Source organism: Choloepus didactylus, chromosome 12, assembly GCF_015220235.1.
Source record: "Choloepus didactylus isolate mChoDid1 chromosome 12, mChoDid1.pri, whole genome shotgun sequence".
Lineage (NCBI taxonomy): Eukaryota > Metazoa > Chordata > Mammalia > Pilosa > Megalonychidae > Choloepus > Choloepus didactylus.
The window spans coordinates 72,458,841-72,476,105 of NC_051318.1; the positions used below are offsets into that span (position 1 = coordinate 72,458,841).

The 17,265-nt window shown below is 34.7% G+C and overlaps 1 protein-coding gene across 8 annotated transcripts in view; it reads left to right on the forward strand.

The window, feature by feature from the left end:
- PCDH9 (protocadherin 9) overlaps window positions 1-17,265 on the forward strand; it is a 1,016,093-nt gene that overhangs the window by 272,036 nt on the left and 726,792 nt on the right. The gene's annotated exons all lie outside the window — the stretch shown is intronic.

Here is a 17,265-nt window from a genome sequence, read left to right on the forward strand (position 1 = left end):
GTGAAAATTATGTGAGAGTAATAATCATCACACTATACCTAGTTGTTATGCATTTAGTTATCTGAAATTCTAATCAGGGTTTCAAGAAGTGCCAACCCTACAACTTCTTAAGGTGTGAGATAATCTAGTTTGCCTTTGCAAGAATATCTGAGGTAGATTTGCTTGCGCTGTTTCCTCTTCTTTCAGTGAGGATATATTCATAATTGCAGAAAAGAAAAGAGAATTGTGTCTAGAATAATATCTGAAATACACACATAAACATGCATATACTTGGGACACAGGAGATAAAATACAGCTGTTACTAATATGATTATTTTAAGATGTATGATTTTTCCAGGAAGCACTTTGCTATAAACTTTCATTTTAAAAATATAAAGTATAGCTAATTATGCACCAAGATTACACAAATGTTACATTTCAGATTTACATCCAAAGAAAAATCTATTAGCTGATATTCAGAATAGAGTTAGCTTCCATAAATGATTCTGTGTATATCTGTGAAAATAAAATTTTGATAAAAATACAATTTCAAATGCTTTAGATCAAAGCACAAATATTTCTGCAATTTTTTTTGTAAATAAATGCTCTAAAGTGAATCAGTGTGTGTTAAGGAAAAATGATTTGAAGCAGAGGTTATTTTGATAATGTACATAATCCTGTTTCATGCAGAAAGTGCTGGGTAGGAGTGGCACATTTAGATTTCTCAGTCATACTATTGACGTTCAAGAGAACAGTATGCTTTTACCTGACAGGATTTTGCTGTGAACATAATTGTAAGTGCTAGACTGTAGTGATTTCAGTTTATTATTATTTCATAAGTTTCTGAATATAACAATGAACAATAAAATAAAGAAATGGAAAGTTTCTACATATACCATTCGCTCTTTTTAGTCTTAATTTCAAAAAGGGCTAAATGATAGATTTAAAAAAGTAAAGGTCAGTGAGTTTACTGGTGCTTCATAGCAGAGTATGGGATGGAGATCAGGTATGTTGCAAACATTTAGGAAAAGAAATGGAATCGCTATGAGGTACTCACAATAACACAAATACCCAAGTTCATTTTTAAGTTTGAAAAAATAAGTAGTAGCTTACTGCAATGCTATAGAAATAAATTAGCAATGCCAGAAAGGCTCTGACATTCTTCATTATTATATATCTGTGAAGAGAATAGACAAATATGTTCTGGGTGTTAGAGCTAAGTGGCTCCAGTGAGTCATTGTATTAAGTCATAACAGGGCAGGCTTTGGAGTGAGATGGTGCTAGTTGGAATTCCCATTCTGTCAATCTAGTTAAGTGGTCTTGATGAAATTATTTACATTTTCAGTTTCTTCTGCCATAAAGTAGAAGTAGTGTTTTTAAAGGGTTGGTATAGGAATTAAAGATCCTATATGTATGGTTCCTAAAACATAATTAAGTGATTAACAAAAAAGGGAATGTGTGGGTATCATCTCTGAAGTAGGTTTCTAGTGTTGTGATATGGGCATTTGCCCTGGGACTGTTTTTATCAGCGATTTTGATGTAGATATGCAGGTTATGCTTATAATATTTACACACAGCACAAAGTTGAATTGACAGCTTTTGTGTTAGATTATTGACAGAATCAGAATTCAGAAATTCTTGACTGATGGAAATAATAAGCCCAAAGCATCGGCATGAAATACAGTCCTCCACTCACATAAAAGAAATCAACTAAAAGAACCAAGGACGAAGAAATCATGATTTGACATCTCATCTTAAAGACTTAGGAACTTAGTTGATTGTAAGTGGACTATGAGTCATCCTATGATGAGCATGCCAAGAAAAGCTAATGGAATCCTGGGCATCATTAATAGAAGTAGACTGTACAGAACTGTGGAGGTAATTTCCCACAGTTCTCTGCACTGATCAGAACAGCTGGAAGATAATGTAATGTTTTGGACACAGCATTTTCAGAGACGTTGAAAAATTAGAAGACAAAAGTATCTGGAAATGATTCCTTATGAGGACAGTTGGTAGGTTATGTGTTATGGTCAGATGTGAGATTCTCAAAGGCTTCTACATGGAAAAAAGAAATGAACTTCATCTTTTACACTTTATGTGACAATAAGTAGGAGTGATGGAAGTTATATAAGCAGGTAAATTTGGATTTTCTGTACTGAAGAAACTTCTTTCTAACTGAAATGTTAAAAGGAATGCTGTTCCTTATGAGGTGGTAAATCCCTTGCCAACGCAAGTGTTGAAGCAGATGCTGAATGATCTCCTGTTAGAACTAGATGAGAGACTCCTCCATTCCATAGAAATGTACTGAGTGCCTGCTGGATACCAGGGTTACAAAGACAATAAACACAGACTCATAAATGGCTCAATTTTTAAAATAGCAATCATGCCAGGATGCAGTGAAGAATCACCTAACCCACCCCAAGACCTCTAATTACCCTCTAAATGTAAAATTCTATAAGAAGGTTTAACAGATAAAAAACAAAATGATCAAATTAAACCCCTGATGTCAAAGCTCTTAATTTGATTTAAAGTCTTTTGCTTAATATGCCATTTAATTAAAAAAATTGGTCACTTTTTTTTGGCAGTTATATTCTTTGTATTTATGTTGCTTTTAAAGATTATCATAGTTGTATAATGGGTTTATCTGTAGTTTTAGAAAGTCCTCTCACTTATGAAATATGCATTGCTGCCTCGAACTTTGTGAAAAATGTTTGACATTAAAGCAGCTGTGTCCAACAGAACTTTCTGCAATGATGGAGATGTTCTATATTTATGCTGGCCAACATAATAGCTATATGTGGTCCCTGAGCACTTTAAATGTGACTAGGGTGACTGGACTACATCTTTAATTTTGATTATTATTTTTTTAAATTTAAATTTAAATAGCTACATCGGGCTGGTGACAACATCATTAGACAGTGCAGCTTTAAAGCACTAGAGTAATTTGATATCACTGCAAACAATTGCACCTATCAGTTAATAAACACGCATATTAAGACTACAGGAGTTATTATTTTCTTGAAAACTATGAAGATTTAGATGTGATACTATTTTAAAGGCTGTTTTTCCTCTAATACAAGTTGAAAAATGTCTTGTCTTTAAACCTCCCTTTTGTAACGTTAGGTTAGAACTATTTAGATAGCTTCCTCTTGCCCCTTTCCTCTCCTTTCATGCTGGTTTCTAAGGTAGACATTGAAGTGTGCATTTGGTTTATTTATTCTACATTTGGGGGTCAAGCTACAGCATACTTTTAGTTTATCCATTTTGCCTCATGCCTTAGCATTTTATTTGCTCAAGTTTCCTTATTCTAACTTAAAACACTGTAAAAAACTTTCCAGTTTTCTTCTTTTTTACACTCCACTCTTCATTCTGTCATCTCTTCACTATGTAGTTCATTTCTGAGCATTCTATTGAATATGCCACTCTATCTATGAACATTGACATTCCTTCATGCCCCTGCAGCAAAAGACATCAGGCACTAAAACTATTATTACGAATGTGTTTTGCCTCACTGTGAAGGCGGCTTAACAAACTGTTATCTCAAAATTAGAGAAGCATAGAAATTTAGAGCAGAAGTGAATTGAAGAATCATTTGAACCTCTCTACTGCTTTGGGATGAAACTGCTTTCATTTTCACCTGTATCCTTTCTAGGGATGATATTTGTAATATTTCCTAATTAATGGTTCTATTAAAACCATAATTACTGACAGCAGCCACTGAGTGAATTGCAGTAGAGTCATGATAGAGGGTATAAGACTGAAGAATTGACATACACATTTTCATTTGGCTGTTGTAAAGTTTGTTGTTTTTATTACCCAGATTTTCCCCTGTATCACTTGTCTCATTGAAGTCAGAGATTACAGCAGTATGGAAGTTTTAGTTTTTATAAACATGCTTTTACCTTATCTCATTTGAAACTGGAAACAGCATAAACAATGAGTGTGTAGGCAGGACAGTCATGACTTTCTGTGTTTGCTAAATGAAAAAAAAAAAAAAACAAAGTTCAGAAACATAAGGGACTCGCCTAAAAGTTTGTGAATTGTGATGTAGAGGTATGAGAAAAACCAAACCTTCTTTTGCTTGATACACCTAATCCACCTTATTCACTAATAAGAATTAGTATGTGAGTATAAAACAAATGTCTTTAATATGTGGCGTACAAGTCAGCATTTTCCCATTTCATGGCAAAAATTAGTAGTGGGAACACTTAAAAAGGACTTAGATGAACTGAATTTAGTGTGAAGTACTCTTGAAAAGCGAGGTACTCTTTGACCTTGAATTTTCTGACTTCTCCTCCTTAATTTTAATTTGATATTGATTTCTATGTTTTGAAGAAAATATCTAAACTATGTTTTAGATAAGAATTTGCACCTTTATTTTCACACGTTTTATCTTCTTTTTAGTAGACTATCTGTAGCAGACATTAAAAATAATCAGAGCATGTTTTATTAATATGTTAATAGTATTATCACCTTCACTATTGTTATTGGGACATAATGAGTTGCTGTGATTAAAAATAATTGTTCATTCACAAACAAGGCAATAAATAAATTATGAAACATTACGTATGTCAATTAATCATGAATTCCCCATCTAAGCTGTTACAGTCCTGCGGGAAAAGAGATAAAACACTTTAATATAAATAGGAGAAATAGAGATTTGTAAAAGGTCACAGTTGGAGTGTTTGAGCAGGCTGCTTTTGGGGGTATATGGAGGAGGAGGCTGCAGTAGCTTGGTGAGTGTAATCTGGAAAGCTTCCTAGGCATATGGAGTAGTGCGAAAAAGTGGAGCAGAGATGCTAGCAAGGAAAGATGAAAATTGGATAAATCAAAGGAAAAGCCAGGGAGGGGGAAGGGAAATGCCTGAGCGGAAGAAAGAACAGATGTTGATATGGTCATCGTATTTTTTGAAATCATGAGATTATCCTAAATATGGACTTAAAAAAAAATAAGCTCCTATAATAGTTCAATAAAGGGCTAAACTGGCAAGAATGGTTAAAGGAGATTTTACATGGTAGCAGTTTCCAGTTTCAGCATATTGATTGAAGTAAAATTTAAAATTAAGAATGGCAGTAATGGGTAAGGTGGAGTTTTTCATTTTATGTATTGCATAGTATGCATTTACTTTATGGTGTGTGTTATCTCCCTTCTGAAAGTGAGAGCATTTTACAATACTTAAAATATTTGTAAATGCTTAATTTTTCTTTCATTTCTAAAAAGAAGCATTAATTTTTTTTTCTGAGATGTGTGGAAACTTGCTTGTTCTGATTATTTAGTGCATTTTCTCTAGTAAATTAAAAGACAAATTAATAGTTTTAGATTTTTAGTTGATGATTGTTAGGCAGATACAAGGGGTATTGTACTGTAATGTCCTTGAAAACTTGAAATAACATGAGTACCCCCAGATCTCTCACTAAAAAACAAACAAAAAAACAAAAACAACAACAAAGCATAGATTATCCTTGAGCATACACTATTACTTCAAAAGAGTTTTATACATAGATGCTTGTTTTAAATAATTGAAGAAATATTTCTGAAAGGACAGCTTCTCTATCATTCTGCAACTGGACATATATTTGGCCAAAAAAGGACTACAGAGATAAAAAGAAAAAAAAAAATTCCTCAACTGGGGGTATGTTAGAATCCTCGAGAAATTCTTCATATTTTCCAGGAAAGCATTGCATTCCAATCGACTGAGCCATAAAAAGCACAGATTAACGCCACATTGTCTTAGAAGTCATTTTAAACCAGAGTTGAGGTAGAGAATTTGACTATAACCATGTAGGCCAAAGCTCCAGGTCAGAAAGGAATGGTTTATTTGACTCTCATTTCCAATATGTGCATTCACCACAGTGCATTCCCCTTGTTAATTAAGAAATGTCCACTAATAACACTAGATCCTTTACCTGTCTTTGTCTTGCCGCAAAGGAAGCAATACTTAGAACTACAAAAAGAAGTGCTCCATTTGAGCCTAATCTTTAAATGCTTCAGATATCATCATGTTCCCCTGAAAGTGATAGGGAATAAGCTTTGCTCCATGTCTGTTTAAATGCTTAGTCTACTGTTAATAAAGATATGCATGTTACCATTGGCTTTCTGAATTTAAGCAGTAGCTGAATTTGTGCTATTTATTTCATGCAGCTATAAAACTCATGAATTATCAAAGCAAAATATAATGTATAATTTTTTCATCAAGTGAGGAAACTATTCATATAGTTGTTTTAATATTTATATCATTTAATTTTATTGTGTTACTTAAGATATAGTATGAACCCAAATGTACCCTAAAAGGATGACATTTTATACCGTTTTCCCCTTCCCCCCAAGAAACCCAACAAAACCAAACAAACATGTTATCTTTCTCAAATGGTTACTGTGTAAAAGGTCAGGGATTTACAAGATCCTCCGCCATTGATTGAAAAAATCAATTCATATCCATTGTATTGATTCATTAAATTGTGTTTTATTTTGAGCTCTAAAATGGACAGTGAAAGAGTAAAGCATATTTGGAGTTTTCACATGGAGATGCTGTCTCCATCTTTGTCACATTTGCCCAACAAATCTGTTTGCAAGATTATTTGCATGTTTTATTACATCATCTCTGCATTATTTGAAGCTAAAAAAGTGCTGATGCCAGTCACAAAAAGCAAAGTTTTTTCAATTTAGTATATTTAGTATGGGAATCATTAAGCATAGCAAGGTAGATAATTTTTAAACTTACTTGGAGTTCCATTGGATTTAAACCCTTCAAGTGGATATTCAATAATTAAAAGGAGCTAAACTAAAGAGTAAATATAAAATGTTGTAAATAAAAGGTTGTACTTAAAAGTCAAGGTGTAATTGGAGAATTTATACTGCATTTTACTACTCTGGAAAGTGACTCTCCTTATAGTATGATAATGTTTGACTTTTGCACATTGTCTTTCGTATACTTTTCAGTGATGTATTATACATAAAAGAAGAGATCTGCTTATATAATTGATCAAGTTTTTCCTTGGAGGTATCTGTACTACTTGAGAAACTGTTTGGGCTCATATCAAGTTTTATACTTTTTCTTGACTTAACTTACCTGGAGACAACTACTTATGATCCCCATCTTCTTTGAATGTGGATCTAGGGATGCAGTACATGTCTTCATTTAGAATACTGAAACTCCAGTTCAGTTATCACAAAACGTTATTCATCAAAGATCCTGTGCTGATTTGGATGCATTATGTCCCCCCAAATGCCATTATCTTTGATGCAGCCTTGTGGGGCAGATTGATTAATCTTTTTGATTAGGGTGTGACCTTTTGATTGGATGTTTCCATGGAGATATGACCCACCCAACTGTGGGTGATCACTTTGATTGGATAATTTCCATGGAGGTATTACCCCACCCATTCAGGGTGGGTCTAAATGAAATCACTGGAGCCATATAAATGAGCTGAAGAATGGAAGGAACTCAGTGCAGCTGTGAGTGACATTTTGAAGAGGAGCTGCAGCCTAGAGAGGAACGTCCTGGGATAAAGACATTTTGAAACCAGAACTCTGGAGCAGACGCCAGCCATGTGACTTCCCAGCTAACAGAGGTTTTCCAGATGCCATTGGCCATCCTCCAGTGAAGGTACCCGATTGTCGATGTGTTACTTTGGACACCTTATGGCCTTAAGACTATAACTGTGTAACCAAATAAACCCCCTTTATAAAAGCCAATCCATTTCTGGTGTTCTGCATTCCAGCAGCATTAGCAAACTAGAACAGATCCTTTTCATGATCTCTTTCTCCAGTGGGACCAGTTTTTTCTCCTGCATTAAGTAATTATTTTCCTTGCAGTTTTTGTTAATCAGACATCTATAATTTATAATCAAAGATTTTAATCAACATGAAAAATATAATATTACTATTCTCAATCAATTCAATTCTATCCAAACAAAAATACTTGATATTTTAGACTGCAGCCTTAGCTTGGTATACATTTAAATTACATTAATTTAATTTAATTTCAACATTCCTTAAATTTTGGAAAAGTATGTAGTGGTGTGTGTGTGTAGAGAGAGAGAGAAAAAGTGAGGGGGGAGAGTAAGAATAAATTCTCTTTGAGGACTCATTTAAAGATTCCTTTTTTTTTTTTTTTCATTTATTTTGTCAGTTCATCCAATACCTATTTAGCAAGAGGCAATGCACATAGCCTTGGAAACACAGTGTTGACCCAAATGTGACTTATTTCTTGACATCATTGTGCTTGCAGTCTACTGGATGGACCTTATTTTAGGATTATGATTCCCTTGTTACCTAAATAAACACCAAGCTCTCTGCTTCCTTTTATAAATCCCCTTTAAAATGATACTACAACAGAATATTTGCTTTTAACATACGCTTTAAAATGTATCATGCTGCTTCCTTTTTTTGGTCTCTTTTAAATTGTATGGTTGTTTAAGGAAATATGAATAGAAATGGTAGTTTTTTTTTGTACTGCAATCATGGTAATATCAGTGCCTATCTGTTGAAGAATTGACTGGAAGCTATATAGTTATATGAATGAATGAATGTCTATCTATTTATCTACATGGAAATCCTACTTTTGAGAGATGACCAGTAAATACACTGTATAATGTTTTGATTGTTTTGCCAATTGATAGTAAATGCTGTCTAATCTTTCACAAAAACCAAGCTAGTTGTGGTTAAATATGTATGATTTTGGTTTATTTAAAAAATTTTCAGCCTTGTTTTTAGAAATTTATAAATTAATTTTTTGAAAATTGAACATTGCTATTAAAAATCATGTCCCACTGAAAAATTTTTTCTCATTCTATGTGGTGCTTAAAACTGTAACTAATACTGCTTCCGTGTTTTGTTTTGTTTTAAATGCCCAATTATAAATTTGGTTAATCATTATAACATCAGTGGCTGGAATACTATAGTTCTCTAAAGAAATGTTCTTTATAGTCTTAACTGCTAACTCCATATAAAATCCAAAGAAGTAAGTAATAATGTGTGAGTGACCTTCATTATTTCTTGGGCAGAATTTAATTAACAAGAGACCAACTGCTCCAATGAACCTACTGTGGTCCTTTGAAATTATGTGGAGTGATGCAATTCCTATAATAAATTCTTTACAGGATTTTCAAAATTACTACAGGAGAGAAAGTAGATAAAATAAATCAGATGTGTAACTTAGATGTGTAGTCAGCAAAGCACTCTGATTCACATGGGGTCCAATGATATGGCATTGCTTGAAAATATTTAATTATATGTCACTTATTAAACTTGAAATCTTTTGCGATTATTCTCTTTTAAACTGCTTCTGTTAGATGTTTAAGAACACTAACACCTAATTTTGGCTGATGACCAAATGCTCTGTTTGAAATTAAATATATTTTTTTAAATGAGCATGAGGTCAGCGGAGGTGTTTTGATTTCAGTTCAGTTGCAAAAAATTAAAGGCTGATTTTTATGGGCTGTAAGTCAATTCACAAACAAAGCTTTCAGATAATTCTCTGGGACTTTGTGCTTTATTCTTCCTGGTGCCAAAATCCCTTCCTAATAAGTATTCTGCCATGCTAGATGTTGTTTCAGAGTCTTGAATCACTAAGGAACTGATACAAAGAGCCTCGGTAAGATAAACAGGTTCTGAAACAAGGGAAAACTTTTGACATAGGATCTCTTAAACATTTCAGAAAGCTCAATGATATCTATTTCATTGATTGAGACTCAGTAACTTAAACAAAAAGGTAACCCAGCTTATTAGTTCTAGTTATTAGGTTAAAAGAATTGCTTTTCTTATTTAAGTAATTTCTTCATTGATATTTTTATTATGGAATTACCAGAGTTGTCCCAATATTTTGAGAATTTCTTTCTCATGGAGAGAAGTCCCTTGTTGGTAGTTAACAATTATCAGACACCTTTATGGAAAGGAATGATATAGGTTTGTTTCTTTTCTTATTAAATTTCCATCATCATACTTCTTTAACAGACCCTGCAAATATTAAAGACTCTTTGGGGCTTTTGGAGTCTATAAGCACCATTTCTTATGTATGCTTATGATGTGTGAAGAATACTATAATCAAATATGTTTTTATCATGCTCTTTTAAAAGGATTATTTGAAAAATTCCTGAAATGTTTGTATATTTAAAAATGCAACTGTTATTTAAAATTATATTAAACTGCATCATTCTCACTTTAAGTGATACAGTAATTTGGAACGTTTGTAAGTGATCATTTAAAACTCAAGTCCTTGTAAGTGAAAGAAAAGATAAAGATTGAGTTTAGGACAGAAACATCATGAAGTTTTCAAAGAAAAAAACATAGTGAGATAAATAAGATGGAAATTTTAAAGGATTTCATTTCTGAGAAAAACGTCTAACTATAAAACACAGCGTGACGAATCTCTGCAGAGAGAACCACCTCCTCTCTAGCGTGGGTATTCTGCTGAGTGACACTTCAGTGGAAATGGGGAGTGCTCCTATTTATGTTTAACTTTGTTTAAAAACAGCAGCAGAGTTCTGTGCCTAATATAGAAATGCTTTCAGAAGCTGTAGCTTGTTTCATGGAAAAAAAAAAAAGATAACTTTCAAAAATGAGAATGCGTCAATAAATAGCATGTCCTAGTTGTATTTGTAAGGATAAAAATGAATGAAGAGATCATTTTTGTAATGGTATAATATGTGAGGGGGGAAAAAGTCTTAGTGTGGGTCCTTAAATATTATGGTTCATAAATGTTATATGGTTCATTTTTGTAAGATTAAAGCCATTAAATCCATGTTACTGACTCCTTATCTTTCTCTATTCTGCTTGTCTTTACCCCCACACAACTCAAGACATGCCATGAAAAAGTGAACAATTAACCCGTCTCCTAAATCAATGTTACCTCTTTACTGTATTTTGTTATCTGTACCTATTTCCTTTGTTCTTATTATTTGTAATATGTGAAGTTAGTCATAGAATTCCATGTTTTTCATTATGCACACCAAATATGCCTTACTTTCTAAACATTCCAGTTCTATTACCTGGTCTCCAGGTGTATTCTCTCCATCAGAACTTTTATTTCAACCAGTGGCTCTCTTTCAGCTCTGTTGTCCCTCTTCACAATCAGCCTCGTGTTTTCATTGATTGCATTTTTTCTGCCTGCCAACAGGGGGCGTTCTCTTAATTATGAACCAACTTTCACGTATAATTCTTTTACACATCAGTCATATATCTCCTTGTTTGGGGGGCCAGAAATCTTCAGTTAGGTGATGTATACCAATGCTTTCATTATCTTATGCTAATAAATCTTTATTGTATTAATCCAACACCTAAAGTGTAATACCACCTCTCAAATTTTACTCATAATGCCCTCAGCTTTTTACTTTTCTGCAATATTTAGCATTGCTGACTGGTTTTCCTGTCAGAGAGCCTCCGGTTTTGACTTCATGGCACCTCACCAATGCCTATTCATTTGCTTTCTCTATCAAAGGCTTCAGTAAGGTCATAGATTACTAATAAGCATCCCACCTGCAGATTATATGAAATTTAGAGGTGTAAATACTCTGTTAGATGCTGTCTTGTATACTGGACAAAAGTAAGGGTGAAAATAGAGTTCAGTGCAGCCTACCTGCCCAAGTATGGTTGGAGGATTATGAGGCTTATCAGCACATGTCAGAAAGTCGTTTGGATTTTAGTTGTGGAAAGTCTTAGTATTAGTCAATAGTGTGATGTGACTGCCAAAGTGCGAATGCAATTTTAGACTACTTTAGTCAGAAAACAGCTTCCAAAATAAGGGAGATAAACACTGTATTCTGTAACTACAAAGTACTGTTACATTAAATTCTGGGTGCTACCTATTCAATACCTATATATTAGAGTAAATCAGAATCATGCCTTATGAGTGTCCCCCTTGGAAACTTAGAAAATTCAGTCTGAAGAGATACTAACTTGTAAGCCAAGGCTTCAAATTCTTCATAAAATGGAATATAATATCTCTCCATATAAAAAATAATCCACTTTTTCTGACAAAACAGTAGCCTACTTAAATATATAAACATTTAGAGATAGAAGAATCAAATTTCAAGCTATAATATTTAGGTTATACTATTGCTGTCTCACTATCACATCAAAATTTTATCTAAACTTAATTCAAGCCCCATCATCATCAGCATCTTAGTCTTCCCAGTGTCACCTTAGGAACCACCTTACATGTCATCTCCATTACCGAGTTATTTAAGAGACAGCACTTTTTGAAGTTGATGCTGTCAATGGAAATTTTTATTCCAAGCCACAATTATTCATATATTCATTCATTCATTGAGTCAGAAAATGCATCTTGAGTACCTCCGATCTGTCAGGCACCCTTGTAGGTATTAGGGATGACTCAGTGAGCAAGAGAAACAAAGCCCAGCCCTTCATTTGCCTAACAAGAGAACAATTAGTCTTTCCTTCAGCCTTTAGGTAAATATTTCTCAGTTCCACAACAGACACATGTTTTTTCCATTGCCTTTTTATAAGTCGTTTTCAAAATGCTTCACTGTAAAGTTATAGAACACTTGCAAATTTTAGATCACCCCTCCAGACTGATTATTAAATTGTGTTTTATTACTTTGCCTTAAAAAAAAAAAAAGTTTATCAGTTGACCTCTATAGGCATCCAGAACAAGAACTGATTCATGTTCTCAAAAGCTAACGTGTCATCTCCAAAGGGTGCCTATAACATGAAAGAATCTTTAAGACACCCAACATAGGGTGACTCCTTTTTGTCCGAGGGATAGTTGTGTTAAAAATAAGGCACTTGATGAACCATAAGGAAGTGTCATAATGAATCTGTCTGGCTTTAAAGTACTTACTGATGTTTGGGGAGTGTGGGTATATTTCCATTGATTTTATCTATTTGTTATGTTATTCTGATAATTATTTCTTAATGTTCCAGTAAATTTTAATGTTCTAATAAATGGGATCCCTCATTAGGACAGCAAGTTTGCTATCAATGGAGATCCTAAGATAGAGCTGTGTGATTTTGTTTGTTTGCTATTAAAGGTTCTACTGGAGGGTATTTAATCCCCTCTGAATCCTTATTTGTCATATAATTTTTAATAACCTGATAAAGTCTTAGAAATAATCAGGTCATTGATAGTGAATGACACGCTATTGAGTAAGGAAGGATAGCTGATCAGAGTTGTGATTTAAAGCTTGATCTGACGGGGAGGGTGTTAGGGAAGGGGGTACCTAATCCAAGAGTCCCTTGTCTGTGAGATGGAGAGGGTGCGGTTGTCATGTTCCATTGTGTGCTCAGATCATACATGTGCCCATGAGCTGAAACCTTCAGTACGCAGTTCAGGGTTTTCAGCTGAGAGGGAGTGGGCTGTGGCATCCGCTCCCAGTCGCAAAGCTCAATTCCCTTTGCTGATACACCCCAGTGTCCTTGAAATGTCGATAATGTCAATAATCATTCTGGCTAATGTTGCTCTTGCAACAAGTTAGAGGCTACTCTTTCCATCCGTTTTGGCCCATCCAATATCTAGGTTAAAATTTTGTAGGTGGCAGGGCGTTGTGTGCAGAGCGGTGGCCCTAGGTTTGAATGGCACTTTCTCCAATGATTAGCAGGGTTGCCTTTGACAGAGGACTTAATTTCTCTGAATACCAGTTTTTTGGATAAAGTGGAAAAATTAGTTCTCATCTTGCTGGGTTGTTGAGACATTATAATTTATATCCCATCTATTATTTATCTATCGTATCTCCACTGAGATATATACATGTCTACCATTGTTAGTAATGTACATGTATATATTATGTAATATATAGTATATAATGTGTATAATGTTACACACACACACACACACATATCACAGGGACTGGCATATACTAGGGTCTAAATAAATGTCCATTTCAGTAATGGACATTTACTAGGGATAAGAGTTGGAAGCATTATGAAAAGAGGATAATTATGTTATTTCAGGGTGGCAAAAGCTCCTGCTGCTTGGTAAATACTACTGCCCAATCCCACTCTCCTACCCTGTCAGCCCTGCCTATTCGCAGGCATCTTCATTGTGTTTTATGCCCTGGCCAGATTGAGCTGCAAAGGGTGACGAATCCTGGCTTCTGTGTCCCTGAATTTCAGTTGGTTTGCTGAACTTCAGAACCACCATATTCCAGTTGGAGGCAAAGGGGAAACGTGAAGTAAAAATCACTATTATGTCTTCCAGGTACTCTGCAGGGAATAGACTGTGTTAGTCTTGGTCTTCTATGATTCAATTTCCTCATATCTTATTTAACGTGAGCTCACCCAGTAGAATTCTGAACCCATGGAGAAAATACATATACTAGATATACTAGGTAAAATTACTGTGAGGAAAGCTGTTTCAAATTTTTACTGCAGGTTGTGTATGTTGGAGAGGGGTGGGGAAGTGGTGCTGGACAAGTCACAGGGACTTAAGGGCTTTGCCGCCCCCGGGGGCTGGTGGGTGCCTGTAGAGCTGACCTGAGCTGGGGGAAGGGCCGGCAGAGTGGGAGGAGGGAGGCACGGAGGCAGGTAGAAACAACCTGCATAATATTTTTTGCAGTGATATGTCTGTACCCTAGAATATTTGCCAAGAAACTTTGGGAAAAAAAGTTTGTGTGTAGGTATAAAAGGTATAAATATTGCAAAGATGAACATTGTAGTTAATGTTCATCTTTTTTTTTTTTTTTTTTTTTTTTTTCAATCCTGTAATGTGTTCTAGGAGTTGTCACCGGAGAGGTAGGGCTGAACAAATCCAAGTAGGTTCTTGGCTTGAGAGAGCGTATATAAACAATTGCAAAAGTGTGGCATATGGCAAGGTTAGCATTTTTAAGTAGAAATTTTAACAAATATATATTCTCACATTTACCAGTAGATCTTTGTAAGGACTAGTAGCTATATGTTTTTATGTGTGTATGTGCATACACCATTCTGGTTTTAACACCTATTCTGAAAAATTATGAGTCTACTACCCTGTTTTGGTGCTTCTTGTTGGCACACTGGGGGAGAGGATTTGTATCCAAGATATAATGGAGGTTCTAGCATATAATTCATCTCTCTTAAAACTGTGACCTCTTGTTGAATACTTTCATCCTACTTTCCCTCCAGGTAAACTCCTTCACTCTATTAAGATGAATATTTGCATCTTGGCTGAGATGAATCAGGAAAAAAAGTAGAATATAAGGACAAGAAACACATTTCTAGAGTGCCTATGACATGCTGGAACATTTATGTACTCGGAACAAGCCATTGATATACACCAATTTTTTTAAAACATGTCTGTGAGGCTGTCAAATAACACTGGAGTGGGAAATGTCAGCCTGAATAATTAGAACAACGTTGTTGAGATGCACGAGGTTGAACATCACTCAATAAATACAGGGCAGCAGGATTTGTATCAATTAGTGCCCAAGGTGCCTTCCACATGCATTGTGCTTTTGCTGGAGAAGTGTTTATATCCTACAGTGCTCTGTCAGCACCCTGCTATTTCATGAAGGAGAAACTAGCCTGTGCATAACCAGAGGAAAAGTTCTCTAAAGGAATCCCAGTTTAGAAAATGCAACACAACTCAGAGAAATGGCTTGCAAAGTTACCAGGCCTTTAAAGCCAGCTTGCTTACCTGAGCACAGCTGCTCACCACTACTTTAGTTAAAATCTTCTCTAGTAACAGATGAAAGAAATAATTACAACACACCCCATGTTTATTTTATAGGGAGGGGATTAACATACAAATTCACCTTCTCCTTTGAAATTTTCTTTTGAACAGCTAGATCCCGCATGCACTTGGAAGATAGAAGCTGTATCTACATATAAAAAGGGAATTAGGAAATTAAGGTTGTTATCAGGAAAGTGTAGAGCCCCAAATTACTCTCTGTTTAAACACAAGCTCTAGAAAGTTCAATGAGGAAAATCTAGATGGAAACATCGATTCTGTGTTGGGACACATAGCTTCTGTGTTTGACATCTGTGACATTATGGATACTGATTTTATTAGGGAGTGACGGCACAGGGAGAACATTTTGCTCAGCAGCATTCATTTTGGCTCTCCTTTCCAGTTCACTCCTTCAGCATTTAAAATGATCACTCAGATTGCTTATATGAAAATAGGATCTTTGACAGCAATTTCACTTGTGACTACTGCTTCTTACTCATTTGAAGTTAGGAGTCCAATTATGTCAGCCTTCACGCTTTCTGATGTGAAGGAAAACCCCCTGTGGTTCAGAGATATATACTCCATTTTCCTCATCTTCCCCAGATGCCTTTCAATCCGATGCTTTGATAGACATTCAGTTACTGCACTCTTGGATGTGTCTCTATATATCTTTACCTTTTGTGTACAGATGAGTAATTGATATACATTTTTGATGCACTGAAAAGTAAATAAAAGAGGAATAAATTAATACTTAAACCCAGATATTTCATTAATATGAAGCATTTTTCAATAATCTATTTGTATGTGCCGCTGGACTAGAGGCTTTGCAGAGTAAGTTGAGTGCTCCTTGCTCCGTGCTCTAAGGCTCTACAGAAAATCTAGTAACAGGGCAGGATGGAAGATATTTTGCCAGTAAACAGTGAGAGAAATAAATTAAATGATAAAATTCAATATTTACCTTGCTCACAAGCCAAGGGTTAAGTGTGTCTGATAGAAAATTCACATTCAACCAGCTGTCCTTAGTAATGGGAAAAAATAAATACACAATGGGAAAACCTGTCCCTTGCCATATGACAGATGGACGGATAGCTAGCTTGTGGAAGCAGAGCTGTTGTTGTTAAGTAGACAGTTTTAAGCTCTTCACATGATTTTATTCATTAAAAAAAGTTCACATGATCACCTGTCTTGAATGTTATTTGCCTTGTCAAGATCCTGCTAGTGCTGAGTCGGTATTTTCCAGGAATCATTTTCTGTGTATAGAACCTACAATTCACCAGTTTGGGGGTAGGGGGGTTGTTGTTGTTGCTGTTGTTTAATATTCTGCCACTTACCATTACTAACTATGAAAAGGGGAGTATTTTATTTAACCAAATATAAACAGTGTCCTAATATACTAAAACAATCTTTTCCTAAAACAAAATCTAAAATATTCATTGCCCCAATAATAAGAGTAAAAATGATCATAAACAAATATCCTTTATTGAGAACCTACTATGTTCTCCCATCTTAGATGCTTTAGATAAATTATCTCAACATTTTCTTACAACCTTGTATGGTACAGCATAATAATACTGACTTCATAGAAGAGGAAATTAAAATTTCAAAAGGTTGAATAAATTGCTCCAGCTCACAGCTATTTGAGATATTTGATATCTCAATTCAAATCTTGTTCTATCTAATTTTAC